Genomic DNA, 18,941 nt, shown 5'->3' on the forward strand with positions numbered 1-18,941 from the left:
CAGGGAAGCAGGCAGAGAGAGAGGAGGAAGCAGGGTCCCCGCTGAGCAGAGAGCCCAACGTGGGGCTCGATCCCAGGACCCTGGGATAATGACCTGAGCCAAAGGCAGAGGCTTTAACCCACTGAGCCACCCAGGCGCCCCAAAAGCAGGGTTTTTAAAACTCTGTATGGTCAACCAGTATTCCTGCTGCACTTAATATTCAGGCCAAGTTTGTTTTTAAACTAATTTTAAAAACAAACCACTATTAATTTGGCTCTTTCATTTTAAAAAATGCAACATCTTTGTAGATATTAGATGTTATTGCTATGCATTATAAACTAGACTAGATCCTGATTTCTCCTAGTATCTTCCAATGTCGGGCTATGATTTTCCAAACTAACATTTTGATTTGTCTCCCACCTTGCTGACTTGGAATCATTTGAGAGTTAAAACTGCCCTCTTTCCTGAAGCCCTGTGAATTAAGTATAAATGACTTGATGTAAACTTGAGAGAAATCACAACAGCAGCTAATGTATAGACAATAAAAATGCCTCCTATTTAATACCTGATTACTTGAACCAAAATACACCTGACTGCCTCCTAAAATGAGCTCAACTATTATATGGATGACCAAGAGACTATTTCAATGAAACTACCAGCTCAATTAAAAAAATTATCTTTAATTCATATTTAATCCAAACGTAACAAACATAGATTCCAAGGGTATAATATAATGATTCAAAAATTCTATACATTACTCAGTGCTAAGTGTATTCTTCATCCCCATCACCTGTTTCACCTGTACCCCCAACCACCTCCCCTGTGATAACCATCAGTTCTCTATAGGTAAGAGTATGTTTTTTGGTTTCTCATTTCTGAAATTCCATATATGAATGAAATCCTATGATAGGTCTTTGACTTATTTCACTCAGATGGATTTAGAAGATAGAATTCTATGTTGCAAATGACAATTTTTCTTTTTTATGGCAGAGTAATACTCCCTTCTGTATTTATACCATGTATTTATCATCTATGGAAAGATACATGGACTGGCTCCGTATCTTGGCTAACGTAAATAATGCTGCAATAAACCTAGGGATGCTTGTATCTTCTTGATTTACTGCTTTCAGTTTCTGTGGGTAAATACCCAGCAGTGTGATTACTGGACCTTAGGGTACTCTATTTTTAACTTTCTGAGGCACCCCCATACTGTGTTCCAGAGTGGCTGCACCAGCTTGCATTCCCACCAACAGTGCACGAGGGTTCCTTTTTCTCTACATCCTCGTCAATACTTGTTGTTTCTTGTGGTGTTGACTTTAGCCATTCTGGCAGGTGGGAAGTGACAGTTCATTGTACCTCTAATTGCATTTCACTGATGAGTAATGTTGATCTTTTCAGGTCTTTGGGCCACCTGTATGCCTTGTGGAGAAATATCTGTTCATGTCTGACCACTTTTTAAATTGGTTTTAATTAATTGTTGTTTGGGTGTTTAGTTGCATCAACTCTTATATGTTGGATATGTCATTTGCAAATCTCCCATCCCACTCAGCAGGTTACCTTTTAGTTTTGTTTATTTCCTTCACTGCGCCAAAGCTTTTTATTTAGATGTAGTTCCAATAGATTATTTATGCTTTTGTTTCCCTTGCCTCAGGAGATACCTAGAAAAATATTATGGGTGATGGCAGAGAAACTACTGCCTGTGCACTGTCCCAGGATTTTTATGTTTCAGGTCTCACGTTTAGAACCCTAATCCATTTTGAGTTTTTGTGTATGGTGGAAGAAAGTGGTCTAGTTTCATTTTGTATGTAGCTGTCCAGTTTCCCCAACATTTTTTGAAGAGAACGGTCGCACTGCATACTCTGGCTTCCTTTGTTGTATAGTTTCAGATCTCACATTGAGGTCCTCAATCCCTTTTGAGATGTGTGTGTGTGTGGGGGGGGTATAAGAAAATGATCCAGTTTCATTCCTTTGCATGTAGCTGTTCAGATTTCCCAGCACCATTTGTTGAAGAGGCTTTTCCCCCGGTATATTCTTACCTCCTTTGTGGTAGATTAATTGACCATGTAATTGTAGGCTTCTTTCTGGGCTCTCTTTTCTGTTGACTTATAGGTCTATTTTTGTTAGTACCATACTATTTTGATTACTACAGTTTTATAGTCTATCTTGAAATCTGGACTTGGGATAGCTTCAGTTTTGTTTTTCAAGATTGATTTGGCAATTCAGGGTCTTCTGTGGTCCCTAAAATTTTAGGATTGTTTGTTCTAGTTCTGTGATAAATACTGTTGGTATTTTGCTAGGGATTGCATTATGTCTGTAGATTGCTATGCGTAGCATGGACAATATAACTTTTATTCTTCCCACCCCCACACATTTATGTATATAACATCATACCTTATATTCTTTTGTGAATTCCTTTACTGACTTTTTTCTAGATCTAACTGATCTTACTGCTTTGTACTTTAATCTCTGTACTGGTTAATCTACTTTATGTTTACAGGTGCCTGAGCATGTAAACATGTTATATTTACATTTTTTTCTTCTTAATTTTCTTATACCTGATCATGGCCTTTTCTTTTCCACTCAAAGAATTCCCCCTAGTATTTCTTGTTGGCCTGATTTAGGGGTCACGCACTCCTTTTGCTTTTGTCTGAAAAACTTTCTCTCTCCTTGTATTCTGAATGACAGTCTTGCTGGATAAAGTATTCCTAGCTGCAGGGTTTTTTTCTTTAGCACTTTGAACATATCATCCCCCTCGCCACTGGCCTGCAAAGTTTCTGCTGAAAAATCTGCTGACAGCTTTATGGAGTTTCCCTTGTATGTATATAATTGTTTTTTCCTCTGGCTGCTTTAAAAATTCTCACTACTTTTTGCCATTTTATGTGTCTTGGTGTGGACCTCCTTAGGTTGATTTTTTTTTTTTTTTTTTTTTTTTTTGGTGGCTCTCTGTGACTTCTGGACCTAGATTTATTTCCTTCCCCAGATTAGGAAAGTTTTCAGATACTTAATCAAAATTTCTGCTTTTTGTCTCTCTTCTCCTTCTGGGATCCCTAGAATGTGACTGTTATTACACCTAATGCTGTTGCTGAGTTCTCCTACCATTTTTTTTTTTTGGGGGGGGGGGTCCTGTCCAGCTTGGTTGCTCCATTACCGTCATCTAGCTTCCTATCTGTTTTACTGCTTCCTCTGGCCTACTATTTATTGACTTGAGCATATTTTTAATTTCAGAACTCTTCATCTCTAATTGGTTCTTTTTAATATTTTCTTTCTTTGCTGAAGGTCACGTGGGGATCTTTCAATCTTAAGTCTAGTGAGTATCTTTATGACAATTACATTCTCTTCTTGGTCCTGTTGTTTCATTTGGGGCATAATTCCTAATTCTGCTTCTTTGTATTCAAGTCAGCTAGGTCTCCTGATCTTGAAATGAGAGGCCTTATGAAGCGATCCTGAAATGCCCTATAGGGCAATGTTCCCTCCTCCGTAGACCCTGGTGCTTCAGGGGGATCTCCTGTGTGTGTTGCATGTACCCTACTACTGTCGTTGAGCCATATTTGCCTTTAGTCCAGTTGGCTTCCCTGGCCCTCTTTGCCTGTTGTCATCAGGGTTTGGTCCCTGTGCTGTTAAGGTGCCAGTCTGGGGCCACTCTGGGCTTGAATTAGGTCAGACCCAATACTTGCCTTCAGCCCACTTGCTGGAACCATGGATGCACCAATCTATAGAGTTCTCTCCCTCTGTTGTCCCCAAGGGGCTTTCATTGGTGGGCAAGGTCAGGAGTAAGAGAAGATGTCTGTCCCCAGTCTTCTGTGGTGGTTGCAGTGATCCTGAATGACTGGGTTCTCTTTGTGCTGACCCCCACCCCCGGGAGGTTTCTGTTGGTGGGTGGGGCGTCGGGGCTGCCATTGAACTGCTGTGTGTGCGGTTATCTTCTGCTCTCCCCAGGGCAAGAGTACCTCTGGAGTGGTGCTGACCCCCGTTGAGGCACAATGAGGAATCACTCTGGAGGGAGGTCTTCAGGTTGAATGGGACAGTCTTCAGGAAAACTCAGTGGCAAGGTATGCTGTTAGCAAAAGCTAAGTGGTGAGGGTTCTGTACTGGTTTCCGCAGGTGTCTGTGTACCTGGGCTGGGGGAGCAGGGGAGAGAAGAGACACCATTAGCTCTTTTGTTCTTGAGAAGTCTCCTATAGATCCCTCCCCCCCACCCCCCTCACCCCCCAGTTCTGAGATTAGTGAATACAACTCCTTCCCCACAGGCCCTAGGCTCTTTTCAAACTGCTGTTTCTCTGCTGTATCTGGACGGGGTTGTTTGTTGTGCCGTTCTCTTTAAGGGTGGGGACTCCATTTCTCCAACTCTCCAGCTCTGAGTTGAGCCCACTGATTTTCAAGGATCCTGATGTTAAGCCCCACTTATGGAACACCCACAAAGTTAAGCCCCTCTGGTTTTTAAAAACCAAATAAGGACTTGTCTTCCCAGTTTAGGTACTTCTTTATCTGGGCTGCCTGGTGGTAGGGTCTGTTCCTCTCTCTGCTTCTGGTGTCCCTTCCATTGGTGGTTGGCCTTGCAGACTGGTTGGTTCCTGAACACATCTCCACCCTTCCTACCCATTTTCAATGTGGCCTCTATGATTTTTCCGAGTTACACTGACAGGATTGTTACCCTTGGCATATCTGCTGTTAGCTCAACTTTTATGCGTGAAAATTCATGGAAGTTTCAAAGGAAGTAGCTGTAGCGGCCCAGGGCAGGCTGCCCTAAAACAAACTACTTCAGCATAAAGGTTATTCCGAAGGTATAAAGTTATTCTTTTTTTTTTTTAATATTTATTTATTTGACAGGATCACAAGTAGGCAGAGAGGCAGACAGAGAGAGAGGAGGAAGCAGGCTCCCCGCCGAACAGAGAGCCCGATGCGGGGCTCGATCCCAGAACCCTGGAACCATGACCCGAGCCGAAGGCAGAGGCTTTAACCCACTGAGCCACCCAGGCGTCCCGGTATAAAGTTATTCTTAAAGGCAGTCAAGACCCTATGGGCTCAAGAGAAATTTTTGTTCCTCCCTTAACTACATCTAAGAGTCTAAATTGGTAGTCCTCCCTAGAATGAGCCATTATTAGCAGAAATAAATTTTATCTAGGTGAGCCATCTGTATGGCAGGTAAACATCTAATTATCCTCTTTCTCTGTCTGCCTCTCTGCCTACTTGTGATCTCTGTCAAATAAATGAGTAAAATTTAGAAAAAAATTGTTAACATGTAATTACCAAACAGCTTCCCTCATCACCCTGTGAAGTACAGTCCTTTCCTCTGAAATCCCAGACCCTCTACCCTTTTCTCCTTAGTTCAGAATGACCTAGTCACCTCATTTTGCCTGTCTCTGAACTTTGCATGCCTGAGTAGGTTCCCTATATGTACACCATTAAATTTTATTTTCTGTTAACCTGTCCCATGTCAATTTTGATTCTTAGTCCACCTCGGACCTTGAAGGGAATAGGACTTGTTTCCTGATGGTTTCTATCAAGGAGATCTTGGTGATTCTTTGGCATTTGCTGTTCCATATCAGCAAATACAGATTTGGCAGATACAATTTGCTCTTCCATATGCATTCATATAAGTAAAACTTAGGTTTGTTGTGTTGTTTTGGGAAATTTCTACTGGGGTTTCAGTTGGAGGTGCACTGAATCCAAAGATCCATTTGAAATCTGTTATCGTTGAGATTTCCTACCCATGAACATAGTATGTTCTATTTAGGTTTTTAGTCTTTCCAAATAATACCGTTTTTGCTCCCCTCTGGAGGTTTCATACCTTCAAAAAAAAAAAAAACTGTAAGTAATTTTTTGTTAATGTAATGTAATCTTTCTAAATACATCTTCTAATTGGGGCTAATTGGGGCTACTATGTTGAAATGATTGCCTTTTGTATATTAAAATAATTTTTTTCATTCCAATCCTTTTTTTCCTTCTCCTTGTCTTACTGTGTTGGGTAGGATATCAAGGACACTCTTCCTGGCTTTTGTCTTGTTTCTGATACAAATGAAAACTCAGTCTTGTCTCCATTAAGTATGAGATTTGCTTATACTCTGGATGCTGAATTTTCTCAAATGCTTTCCCATCTATAAAATTCTATATGGCTTTTCTCCTTTCATTGTGAATTTTCTAGTATGCCAATTTTGCATTCCTTGGATACATAAAACTTGCTTATGAAATACTAATCTTTTTGAAAACTGTTGTATTGCTGAGTTTGTAACGGCCTAAACTTTTTCTTTCTTACTGTCCTCACTGGAATTGTATACCAAAATTATGCTCTCTTCCTGAGTTCCAGAATATTTCTTTTCAAAAATTCTCTGCAATTTATTTTTTTTTTTAGAAGATTGGAAATTCTCCTTTGATGTTTTATAGACCCTACAGCCCCAGAGTTTTCTTTGTGGAAGAATTTAACTATTGTTTTAATTCCTCTAATAATTTTTACTATCTTGATAATCTATTTTTACTTTTAATACATCATATTTAAATTTTAAATATTCGCATTAGGAGTACCTGGGTGGCTCAACTGGTTAAACATCTGCCTTCAGCTCAGGTCATGATCCCAAGGTCCTGGGATCAACACATATGGGTCCCTTATTTGAGAGAAGTAGTCTGCTTCTCCCTATCCCTGCCACTCCCCCCTTCTTGTGCTATCTCTCTCAAATAAGTAAATGTGTTTTTGCATTAAGTTGATTATTTATCTCTTTTGAAATGTCTACAGTTTACTCATTCCTGAAGTTTATTAGACTATTTTTTTTAAATCCATCTTGGCAGTTTTGTCAATGTTTCAAAAACCCTCTCATTTCGTAAATCTTTTCTAACTGTATTTGTGTTCTACTTTATTAGCTTTGGCTCATTCTTACTACATTCCTGTTATTTTTCCTAACTCCTCAAAGTGTAGGCTTAGCTAATTTTACATAATTTTTTTAACATAAGTTTTTAAGAATGGCTTTAGCTTGATCCTAAATTTTTTTCATTACTCATTTAATTTGTGCTGTAACATTTAATACCCCGTGTCTCTAAAACACAATGGTATAGGTATTTTCACATTAAAGATGCTTAATTTTAATCTAATTACTGTGTTGTGCTTAGGCTTATAAATTCCACTTAGTGTAAATTGCCTAAGTCACAATGTGATAAAGTAGTGAATGAAGGAAAGTACCACTGTTAAAACTTCTACACTCAAATTCCCTTTCCTCAGAATACTCAGGTTCAGTATGTCACAGGTAAGTATGCACTTACTCTCATTTGGTTAGTATCAGCATTAACGTTCATTATTAGGAAACTCTAATTTGTTTCCCTTGTTAGCTAAAAATATTAGTACAAGTTTAATAGGTTCTGCCTACCCCCAGTGAATTTGGGGACCACTCGTGTAGCAATAATTATCATCCATGGATAAGACATCAACCCCACCCCCATGCATTTTGTCATTTTGGGGAAGGGGCAATGTTTATAGAATAAAAGCACATTTAAGATGGCTTTTGTTTTCCAAGTGTATAATTTTATCTTTCTTTAGTAATATAGACTATACAAAAGATTGACATCTTGACTGGTGGAAATTTGCAAAGGATGTCATGTACATTCCCCTTGAAAATCATTGCTGAGAGGGGTAAGAGCTTTTCATATTATGAGGCCTTGGTATTAAAAATATTGATCTATACCACAGAATGATTAGACTATATATCTTCCATCTTTACTGTGTAAAAATGCTTTCCCTCCACAGAACAGATGTTGCACGGTAGGTACTTGGAGGTCAGCTAGGCTATTTGCATTACCAAGTAGAAAGGGAATCATTATTTTTCATGGAATCTGAGCAAAATTCTATAGTATACATTCTCAGTCCTAGGAGCTTTTATAATTCCCTTCTCCACAGTTCCCCAATTCCTCACCCTCCATTCTTTTTTCCATCTAAATTAAAAATGAAGAAAAGGTAAGAGAAAGCCAATGATACACCAAGGGCCAAGAGGCACTGGTCAGGAAATGGCTTGTACTTTTAAATAGCTCATTCTTCAATGGATGTTACATAAAACAACTTAAATTATTGGTGTTAGCAAATGTTTGAGGTGGGGAAAAAAACCCTCTTACATGGAAAAATACCATATGAGGATACTTAATTATCTCACTTTTCTAATTCAGTTCCCACCATCAGAAATAATGCTTGAATGATTCGTTCCAGAAAACAGTCTCATGCATTTTAATCACTCTTATTTCAGAAGAAACATATGAATAAGTTGTTTACCAGCAAATATTGTAACCTACATGATAGACTAGTCATTCTAATTACACTTCAAAAGGGACAGAAATGAAAACCATTTACAGGAACTTCTATTACTGTTCTTGCTGCTCAAGCATGAAAAACAAGAATTCCCCTTTCCACATCTGCTTATACAAAGGGTCATGCTTCACCAGAAACTTGTCTTAGTTCTTCAATAGTAAATACAAAAAGAACTGAATTTTAGACTCAATGACATGATTATATCTGCTTGTGGTTAACTTTCATATTTCAAAAGAATCTAAAACCTACCAAATATTTCTGGTTGTTTTCTAGGCAGGAGTGTGGTGAATAGGTGTCTTCTTCTCGAAGTCTTTGGGCTCCAAAGTCCTGAAATTATAAATATATACATATCTATGAATTCTGGGACACAAGAGAAAGGCATCATGGACAGAATGCTAAGAATTGTCCTGCCCTAGAGCCCAAGTTCATCTCTGCACTAGATCATGAAGAGCCACCACTACAGATGGGCAGTTAACTCTTCTGATGATTACACAGTACCATAGTGCATGACTTCCAAATTTGGGAGATATTTGTCAAAATATGAATGTGCCCTCGAGAGTATTTCCCACATAAGAGAATCATTTATCAAGCACGTCCTGGCAGCCAGAGGCTCAGAACTAACTGCTGCTTAAGAGGGTAAGCATTGCATTTCCGTCTCCTTTTGTCTACCAGCCTGATGATGGTGTGACCCAGTACACCTTTTTAAGATTCAGCGCCTTAAAGCTTAGAGTCTTAAAGAGACACTGTATGAGAGATTTTGATCTAACTTGTGATTTGTTGGAAAAAAGGAAGCCCCTCTATTTTTTTCAAGTGCTTAAGGAGGTTGAATATTCCAGAGTAAAATATTCCTCCGTGTTTAACATAGCCAGAGACCACCTTAATTCTTAATAACATTCCTGACTTTTTATTAACGTATCTTGAGGAATATGGCTATTTCTACTTTATTTAATACATAACCCTCCCTCCAAGCTGTTATTTACATGTACGTCCTAACCAGATAGAGCACTTACAGAATTAGGATGTAAAATTCATCATTCCCTTTTTTCCAACATCTCTTTCCACAATACATTTGACTACTACACGACCTACCTGACTGTTCTTTACAGCATAAATAGACCTTTTAGTATTCAAAACATATTTGACAATGTATTTTCAGTTTAAAAAAAAATAAGCTTAAGATACGGGTAATATTAGTAAAAATGACAGAGTGAGGACCTCTAAAAATTTTCTCCAAAAGCAATGAGAACACTGGAAAAGAATGTCAATAACCTTTAGACACTAATCGAAGACTTAAGCAATTGGGAAACATGTTCGAGAAAAAATAGCCACATCTTGGTATGAACAATAAGCCTTGTGGCATTTTGAGTCCCCACCACCCTCTCCTCCAACTCTTTGGTGACCATGAAAAGCAGGAGGCCACAATCACAGCTAAGACCAGCAGCCTGGCAACTACCAGAGACAGCAAAAAAAGAGCTGTTTGTTTAAAACACAATAGGATAACCAAAAATCTGGGGGATAAAAGAAAAAGTTTCTTTTCAATCAGGTTTCAGTCTTCACCCCACTGAAGTCCTAATTAGACATAAAAATGTTCTGAAATGCTGTGGCCTATTCCCAGGACTCTAGAGGGCAATACAGATGCATAAAGTGGTGTGGAAGGCCAGCACCATACACATGCTCAGGAAAGAGCTGAGAAGGTCTGAGGAGCTCACTCGGGGTAACATTGAGGCACCGCTCAAGCAGAAAGTAAAGGCTAAAACAGTTGGAAACAGCCTGGTTGAAGGTTAAAGACCTGCCCCAATACACACATAGAGTCCTTCTGCAAAGACTGGAAGACAGTGGTTCTAGGCATCTAAGAAAATTTGTGTCCAATTATTGGCTCACCATTAAGCTAATCAGAGAATTCAGCCCCACAAAGACTATATAATACAGGAAAACCCTAGATGTATAGCAACAACAAACTCCAAGAATGAGGAGACTCTGCTTTCCAGAATGGCTATGTTATTTAAAGTGCCCATTTTTTCTGTAAAGAGACTAAACGCTCCAATCAAAAGACGTAAGATGATGGAACGGGTGAAAAAGCAAGACCCGTCTATAATTTCAGACAGAAAGACACATGCAGATTAAAAGGGATGGAAAAGCATTTATTATGCAAATGGGAGTGAGAAGAAAGCCAGCATAGAAATAGATCAGACAAAATTAAAGGGGGAAAAAATAAGACTATGCAGTTTCCTTTCTCTCTTGCTATAATCAAAGGGAGCGATAGAACCAGAAGATATATCAATTGTAAATATTTACATAACACAACGTGGGAGCACCCAAATCCATAAAGCAGTTAATACCAAGGTAATTGATAGTGATAGAGCAAAGCAGGGGCCTGTAACACTCCACATATATCACTGGATTAATCTTCCAAACAAAATCAACAAGGAAACAATGACTTTGAATGACACATTGAACCAGATGGATCTCACAGATATATTCAGAACATGCCATCCAAAAACAGCAGAACACACATTCTTTTCAAGTGCACATAAGACACTCTCCAGAAGAGATCACAGGTTAGAGCACAAAATAAGTCTCAACAAATTCAAAGGCTGAAATCCTACCATGCATCTTTTCTGATCATAATGGTATAAAACTGGAAACCAATCATAAGAAAAATCTGGAAAGAGCATAAATACAAGAATGTTAAATAACATGCTACTAAAAATGAATGGGTCAACCAAAAAATCAAAGAGGAATTAAAAAAAAAAGGACAAAAATACAATGGTCCAGGGCACCGGGGTGGCTCAGTTGTTAGGTGTCTGCCTTCAGCCCAGGTCATGGTCCCAGGATCTTGGAATTGAGCCCCGCTTCAAGCTCCCCGCTCAATGGGAAGGCTGCTTCTCCCGCTCCCACCACGTCTGTCAATTAAATAAATAAAAATTAAAAAAAAAATACAACGATCCAAAATCTTTGGAATGCAATACAATCTGTTCTAAGAGGAATTTTATAGTAATACAGGCCTACCTCAAGAAGAAAAATCTCAAACAACCTAATCTTACAAGTAAGAGATAGAAAAAGAACAAATGAAGCCCCAAGCCAGAAGGAAGGAAATAATAAAGATTAGACCAGAAATAAATGATTTAGAAACTTAAAAAAAAATAGAACAGATTAATTAAACCAGGAACTTTTTCTTTGAAAAGATCAATAAAATTAAACCTTTAGCCAGACTCATCAAAAGAAAAAAAGATCCAAATCACAAACAAGAGAGAAGAAATAACACACACCACAGAAATACAAAGGATTGTAAGAGGAGATCATGAAAAACTATACGCCAACAAATTGCACAACCTAGAAGAAATGGATAAATTCCCAGAGACAACCTACTAAAACTGAAACAGGAAGACATAAAAAATTTGAGCAGACTGATAACTAGCAATGAAATCGAGTCCATAACCAAAAACTCCCTACAAACAAAAGTCTAGGACCAGGTGGCTTCACCAGTGAATTCTACCAAACATTTAAAAATGAATTAATACCTATTCATCTCAAACTATTCCAAAAATAGAAGAGGCAGGAACACTTCCATATTAATTGAGTCCAGTAACACTCTGATACCAAAACCAGATAAAGACACCACAGAAAAAGAACTACAGGCCAGTATCTCTGATGAACATAGATGCAAAAATCCTCAACAAAATACTAGCAAATCGAATCCAACAATACACTAAAAAAAAAAAAAAAACCACTCAGCATAATCAAGAGGGATTCCTGGCCTGCAAGAATGGTTCAATATTCCAAAGTCAATTAACATTTGATCCTTTCAGGAGATGTAGAAAAGGCATTTGACAAAATAAAACATACATTTATGATAAAACCCCTCAAAAAAGTAGGTCCAAATTAAGGCCTTATATGGAAAACCTTTTAACAATGTACACACACAATGAAATATTCAGCCATGAAAGAAAGAAAGATGACTTGCCATTTGAAACAAGATAGATGAAATTAGAGGGAATAATGCTAAGTGAAATAAGTCAGGAAAGACAAATACCATATGATTTCACGGATATTTGGAATTTAAGAAACAAAACAAATAAGCAAAGGGAGAAAAGAGAAACCAAGAAACAGACTCTTAAGAGAGAACAAACAGATGGTTAGAGGGCAGGGGCAGGGATATAGGTGATGGGATTAAATAACATAATTGAACAGTACTGACAAATGTACAGAAGTCAATGGCTTGTACACCTGAAACTAACACAACACTGTACGTGAACTATAATGAAATTAAAAAATAATAATATTAAACAAAAGAAACCCACTTCAATCAGGTTTTGGTCTTCACTCCCCTTCACTGAAAATCTTCTTAATGACATTTGCCTTCCCCTAAATCTCAAAGATTATATTTTATGGTTTCATCTGGAAATGTTGTGGTTTAATCCTTACATTTTGGTACATGATTTATTTTGAGTTAATTTTGTATATGGTGTGAGGTCAAGCTTAACATTTTCCCTTTCCATATGGATATCTGATTGTTCCAGCCCCCTCTGTTAAAAAGACTACCTTATGTCTTTTGTCAAACTCAATCGACAGCATATGCATGGGTCTACTGATGAACTCTATTCTGTTCTGTTGGTCTACAAATTTTGACATTTCTTTTCCTTGCTTACTTTCTGTGATACTGTATTTTCCTGCTTTTCCTCTTTGGCCAGTATTCATCTTCTTCTGGTTCTCTGCTTTTATAAATGAGGTATCAAGGCCTTAGTCCTAGGCCTCCCTCTATTTTTCTATCCACACACTCACCCTCCATCGAAGATTGGTAGGTGTTAACTAGAAAAAAAAGGAGTAGGAGAAGTGGAGAGAGGGAATGAGGCAGAAACAGAATAAAAATGTCTTAGAATGACACACAGAGGTAGAGTCCAGGAGATGAGACAGAATATGATACATGGAAACTGAGCACAGCTAGTCTAGAATGTGAAGGAGGAAAGCATGAGATGAGGCAAGGCAAAGTTTAATAATAGTCTTAGAGGCACTGCCAAGTTTATACTTAAACCTGCAAGCAATGATGAACTGACATAAAAGGATATATAAAAAATATTTAATGGTTGTGTAAATAACCATGCAGTCATTAAAATAAAGTTTGTGAAGGATATTTTGCCACTTTTGAAAATTCACATTATGTTTTATTTGGAAAACAAGATCTGTGTAAACTACATAAAATTTATATTTTAACATGAGCACTTTAAAAAGACTACAAAATGTACCAATTTGTTTAAAAAGAAAAAAAAAAAAGACTTACCACGGTGCCTGCCTTCAGCTCGGGTCATGATCTCAGGGTCCTGGGATCCAGCCCCCATCAGGCTCCCTGCTCACCAGGGAGTCTGCTTCCCCCTCTCCCACTGCTCCCCTCCCCGCTGCACTGTCTCTCTCACTCTCAAATAAATAAAGTCTTTCAAGTAAAGATTTATCCATGTATTTTAGAGAGAGAGGGAGGGGGAGAGGGAGACAAGCAGATTCCCCTCTGAGCAGGAAGCCCAACATGGGACTGGATCCCAGGATCCGGAGATCATAACCGGAGCCAAAATTAAGAGTGGGACACTCGACTGACTAAGCCACCCGGGCACCAAAATTACCAAATAGCTATTCCTAAATGTTAAGATTGCAGATGGCTTCAACATTCTTCCTTTTGCTTTTTTATATTTTCCAACTTTTAAAATAAGCCTGTATTAAATCTATAATACTTTAAAAAGCATGCTAGAAAGCGAACGTCCTATGTTTAGAAGAGGTGTCAAGTTACTGCTAAGAATAATGAAGCTGAGTGCCATCACCACTGTGGCAGGGTAGGAGACCCACCTTCCATCCACCCATAAACATCAACAAGACAGCTCTCCACAAACAGAAAATAGCTCTGATAGAGTTCAAGGTCCACTTCCACTTCAGCAAGCAACACAATGGAACAATGAAACCTGAGAACCACCACACAAAAGAGGAAGGAGAAACAGGATAGCTTTCCCAGCACCATCCCATCCCCCAGGTCCCCGAGCCTTTGGGGGCACTGGACAAGGGACCCACTTTGGTCTCATCCCACCCAGAGGTGGAAAATGCTGTAACATACAGAGGTAGTAGGAGCCCGGAAGAAGAGGAGGGCTACCAGCAGAAGCCACCAGCAGGAGTGACCGTGGTTCCCAGTGAATTGTTCTGCGGAGGACAGCAGTAGCTTTTGCCACTGAAGAAACCAATGACCAACACAGCAGCATGGACCCCTACAGATTTCACCACTGAGGGTTCCCCTCAAAGGTTTTCCTCCTCACAGCTGACAGCTACCTGACGCCCTTCTTGCTCTGTGCGTAATCCGGACCCCCCTCTCAGAACTAGGATCTATGCAGGCAGCCAGCCCTGGCTTCTGTGGCTGTGAGAGTACAGATGTCAGCTGATAATGCTGGTGGCCAACACCCCACCACGGCAGACACATCTGGGGCTAACTAGCCCCTCTGGCTGTGTACCCAAATGCCTCTGGCCTGATTTCCATTGCCAACCTCGACCAGCACATGCACACCGGTGGAGAGATCCCACAGCCTTAACAGTGAACACCAAATCCAGGGCCCTTACAGCTGCCTGTGGTCCTGGCCCTGTCTCCTGGTGCTGGCCTGAGCCACGGGTGCTCACCTGCAGCTAGCCCCTCCCACTATGCATGTGCACGCCCCCAGAGAGATTCCCATCCCTGGCTGGTCCTGCTCTGCTGTGCCTGTAGGGTGAGTCTGCAGCAACAAAGTGCACGCTGACAGCCATGACCCCCTACAGCTGCCAGTGTGCTTACAGTTAGCTGCGGTGCCATGCTGCTGGCCCTGGCTACCACCTCTGTGCCTGATCCAACCCCTGCCACTGCAAGGCATGGGTGGTCCCCACAACCGAGTATCTGTACATCACCAGTTCTGTTCACCTTGGTCACTGGCCACTGGACCTGGAGGCACCGTTGAGGACTCCCAGCAGGCCTTGTAGTCACTGTAATCCCTCTGCAGTCCTTGTCTAGAACCATGTAGCTGTTGATGTCTTGGACCCCAGAAGCCTGAGGGTCCAAGCCTGGACCATCACAAGCCCTCACATGTGGTTCCAGGGCTCCAACATGTTCTGGTGTGTCCCCACTCACAGGGGTAAAGGTCTTTCCTAATCAAAATTGGTCCATAAAGTCTGGAAGATATGACTGTGTCTTCAAATGTGCAGACATCTATACAAGGCTAGAGGGGTGATGAAGAATCATGTCACCACCAAAGGAACATAATAAACCTATAAACTTAATATACATAAACATATATAAATATGCCAATAGATATAAAGGGAGAAACAGACAACAATATGATAGAGAACTTTAACACCCCATTTTTAACAATGGAAAGAGTATCCAGACCGAAAATTAGTAAGGACACACTAGACTTGAACTATATTTTAGACCAAATGGGTCTAACAGAAATAGACAAAACATCCCATCCAACAGCAGCAGAATACATATTCTTCAAATGCACATGGAACACTCTCCAGGATGCATTGTATGCTAGACCATAAAACAAGTCTCAGCAATTAAAAAATACTGAAATCATACCAAGTAATTTTTCTAAGCACAATGGTATGAAACTAGAAATCAACAACAACAAAGAAAAGGAAGCCTAGGAAATTCAAAAACATGTGGAAGTTAAAAAACACACTTCTGAACAGCTAGTGAAAAAGAAATCAAAAGGGAAGTAAAAAAAAATACCTCCAAACAAACAAAAAAGGAAAACAATGAAACAAAACTTGAGATGTAGCAAAAACAGTCCTAAGAGGAAAGTTTATAGTGATAAATGCCTAAATTAAGAAAAAAGAAAGATCTCAAATAAAAACCCAACTTTATACATCAAGGAACCAGAAAAAGAACACACTAAGCCCAGAGTCCAAAAGTTAACAGAAAGAAGGAAATACAAAGATCAGAGCAGAAATAAAGAGCAGAAAAATAGATAAGATCAACAAAATTGGGAATTGGTGTTATGAAGTGGTAAAACTGACAAACCTTTGGCTAGACTTCCCAAGAAAAAAGGAGGACTCAAATAATACTATAAATGAAAGAGGTGACATTACAATGGATACACAAAAACCACAAAGAATCATAAAAGGCATTTATGAACAATTACGCCAACAAAACTGGACGACCTACAAGAAATAAGTAAATTCCTAGAAACATACAACCTACCAAGACTGAATCAGGAAGAAATAAAAAATTTGAACATCCCACTACTGAGCAATATTGAATTGGTAATCAATAACCTCCCAATGGGACACCTGGGTGTGCAGTTGGATAAGTATCTAACTCTTGATTTCAGCTCAGGTCTTGATCTCAGGATTGTGGGTTCAAGCCCTGTGTTGGTACTTAAAAACAAAACAAAACAAAACAAAACAAAAAAAACCTCCCAACACAGAAATGCCCATGATCAGATGGCTTCATGGATGAATTCTATCAAACATTTAAAGAATTAATATCAATCCCTAACAAACTCTTCCAAGAAATTGAAGAAGTGGGGACACTTCTACATTCATTTTATAAGGCCGGCATTACCTTGATACCAAGACCAGACAAGGACACTATAAGAGAACTATAGGCCAAAATCTCAAGTGAATATAGATGTAAAAATTCGCAACAAAATACTAGCAAACTGAATTCAACAGCACACCAAAAGGCTTGTACATCATGCTAAGTGGGATTTATCCCTGGGATGCAAGGATGGTTTACCATATGTAGATCAATAAAGACGATAGACCACATTAATAGAAAAACATAAAAATCACATGATCATTTTAGAAATGATGGGATGATGCAGATCATCTGCAAAAAACACATTTGACAAAAATTCAACATTCATTCTTGATAAAAATTCTCAATAAAATGAGTATAAAAGGAATGTAGCTCAACATAATAAAGGCCATAGATGGCAAGCCCACAGCTAACATACTCAAGAGTGGAAGGCTGAAAGCTTTCCCTCTAAGGATCAAGACCAGGGTGCCTACTCCTACCACTCTTATTTAACATAGTACTGGAAGTCCTAGCAGAGCAGCTAGACAAGAAAAACAAATAAAAGGCATCCAAACCACAAAGGACAAAGTAAAATTGTCTCTATTTGCTGATGACGTGATCTTGTATATAGAAAATCCTAATAATTTCGCCAAAAATACTGTTGGAACTAATAAATTAGTTCAGTAAAGTTGCAGGAGATAATATACAAAAGCCAAATGCATTACTGTACTGAAACAATAAACTACCTAAAAATTAAGAAAACAATCCCATTTATAACAGTATCAAAAAGAATAAAATACTCAGGAATAAATTTAACCAAGGAAGTGAAAACTACTAAGACACTGATCACAGAAACTGAAGAAGACACAAATAAATGAAAAGATACTCCAAGCCATGGATTGGAAGTGTTGGTATTTTTTTTTTAAGGTTTTATTTATTTATTTGAGAGAGAGAGACAGTGAGAGCATGAGAGGGGAGAAGGTTAGAGGGAGAAGCAGACTCCCTATGGGGCTGGGAGCCTGATGTGGAACTCAATCCGGGGACTCCAGGATCATGACCTGAGCTGAAGGCAGCTGCTTAACCAACTGAGCCACCGAGGTGCCCGGAAGCATTGGTATTGTTAAAGCGTTCATAATCTCCAAAGCAAACACCACCAAAATTCCACGGCATTTTTTACAGAAATAGAAAACAACCCTAAAATTGGAATGGAACCACAAAAGACCCCAAATGGCCAAAGAAGTCTTGAGAAAGAATAATAAAGCAGGAATTATTATCCTTCCTAATTTCGAACTATTATTTCAAAGTGATAAGAATCAAAACAAGTATGGTACTAGAATAAAAACAGACACACAGACCAATTGAACAAAATGGAACACCTAGAAATAAACCCAAACATATACAGTCAACTAATATTTGACAAGGGATCCAAGAATACTCAATGGAGAAAGGACAGTCTCTTCAATAAATGATGCCAGGAAAACTGGATAATCATATGCAAAAGAATAAAATAGGACCCCTAATCTCTACTCATGAAATTATCATGAAATGAATTAGGGACTTAAATGTAATCCTGAAACTATAAAAATCCTAGAAGAGAAAAATAGACATAAATGTTGATACTGGTCTTGACAAGCCTTTTGCAATATGACACCAAAAATACAAGTGACAGAAATAAAAATAAGTGGTACTACATCAAACTAGAAAGTTCTGCATGAAAGCAACTTACTGAATGGGAGAAGATATTTGTAAATGACATATCCAATAAGGGGTTAGTATCCAAAATATATAAACAGCTGATACAACTCAATATCCCCAAAATAAATAATGCAATTAAAAGATGGGCAGAAGACAGGAACAGACATTTTTCCAAGAAGACATCCAGATGGCCAGCAGATACATGAAAAGATGCTCAATATCACTTATCATCAGGGAAATGCAAATCAAAAGTACAATGAGATATCACCTCATACCTGTCAGAATGTCTAAAGTCCACGACACAAGAAACAAGTGTTGAAGATGTGGAGGAAAAAGGAACCCTGTGCACTGTTGGTGGGAATGCAACTGGTGCAGCCACTCAAAAAGTTAAAAATAGAACTATCCTGGGGCACCTGGGTGGCTCAGTGGGTTAAGCCTCTGCCTTGGGCTCAGGTCATGAATCCAGAG

The 18,941-nt window shown here is 39.0% G+C and overlaps 1 long non-coding RNA gene across 1 annotated transcript in view; it reads right to left on the reverse strand.

Moving 5' to 3' along the window:
• Window positions 1–2,887: 2,887 nt before the first annotated feature.
• Window positions 2,888–18,941, reverse strand: part of LOC122912378 — a 43,497-nt gene continuing 27,443 nt past the window's right edge. The window contains exons 2-3 of the long non-coding RNA XR_006385607.1: window positions 8,510–8,587; window positions 2,888–4,097 (exon numbers count right to left, since the gene is read on the reverse strand). This is a non-coding gene — a long non-coding RNA (uncharacterized LOC122912378). The remainder of the gene's footprint in view (window positions 4,098–8,509; window positions 8,588–18,941) is intronic.

This window comes from Neovison vison, chromosome 7 (assembly GCF_020171115.1).
Source record: "Neovison vison isolate M4711 chromosome 7, ASM_NN_V1, whole genome shotgun sequence".
In the NCBI taxonomy this organism is placed as follows: Eukaryota; Metazoa; Chordata; class Mammalia; order Carnivora; family Mustelidae; genus Neogale; species Neogale vison.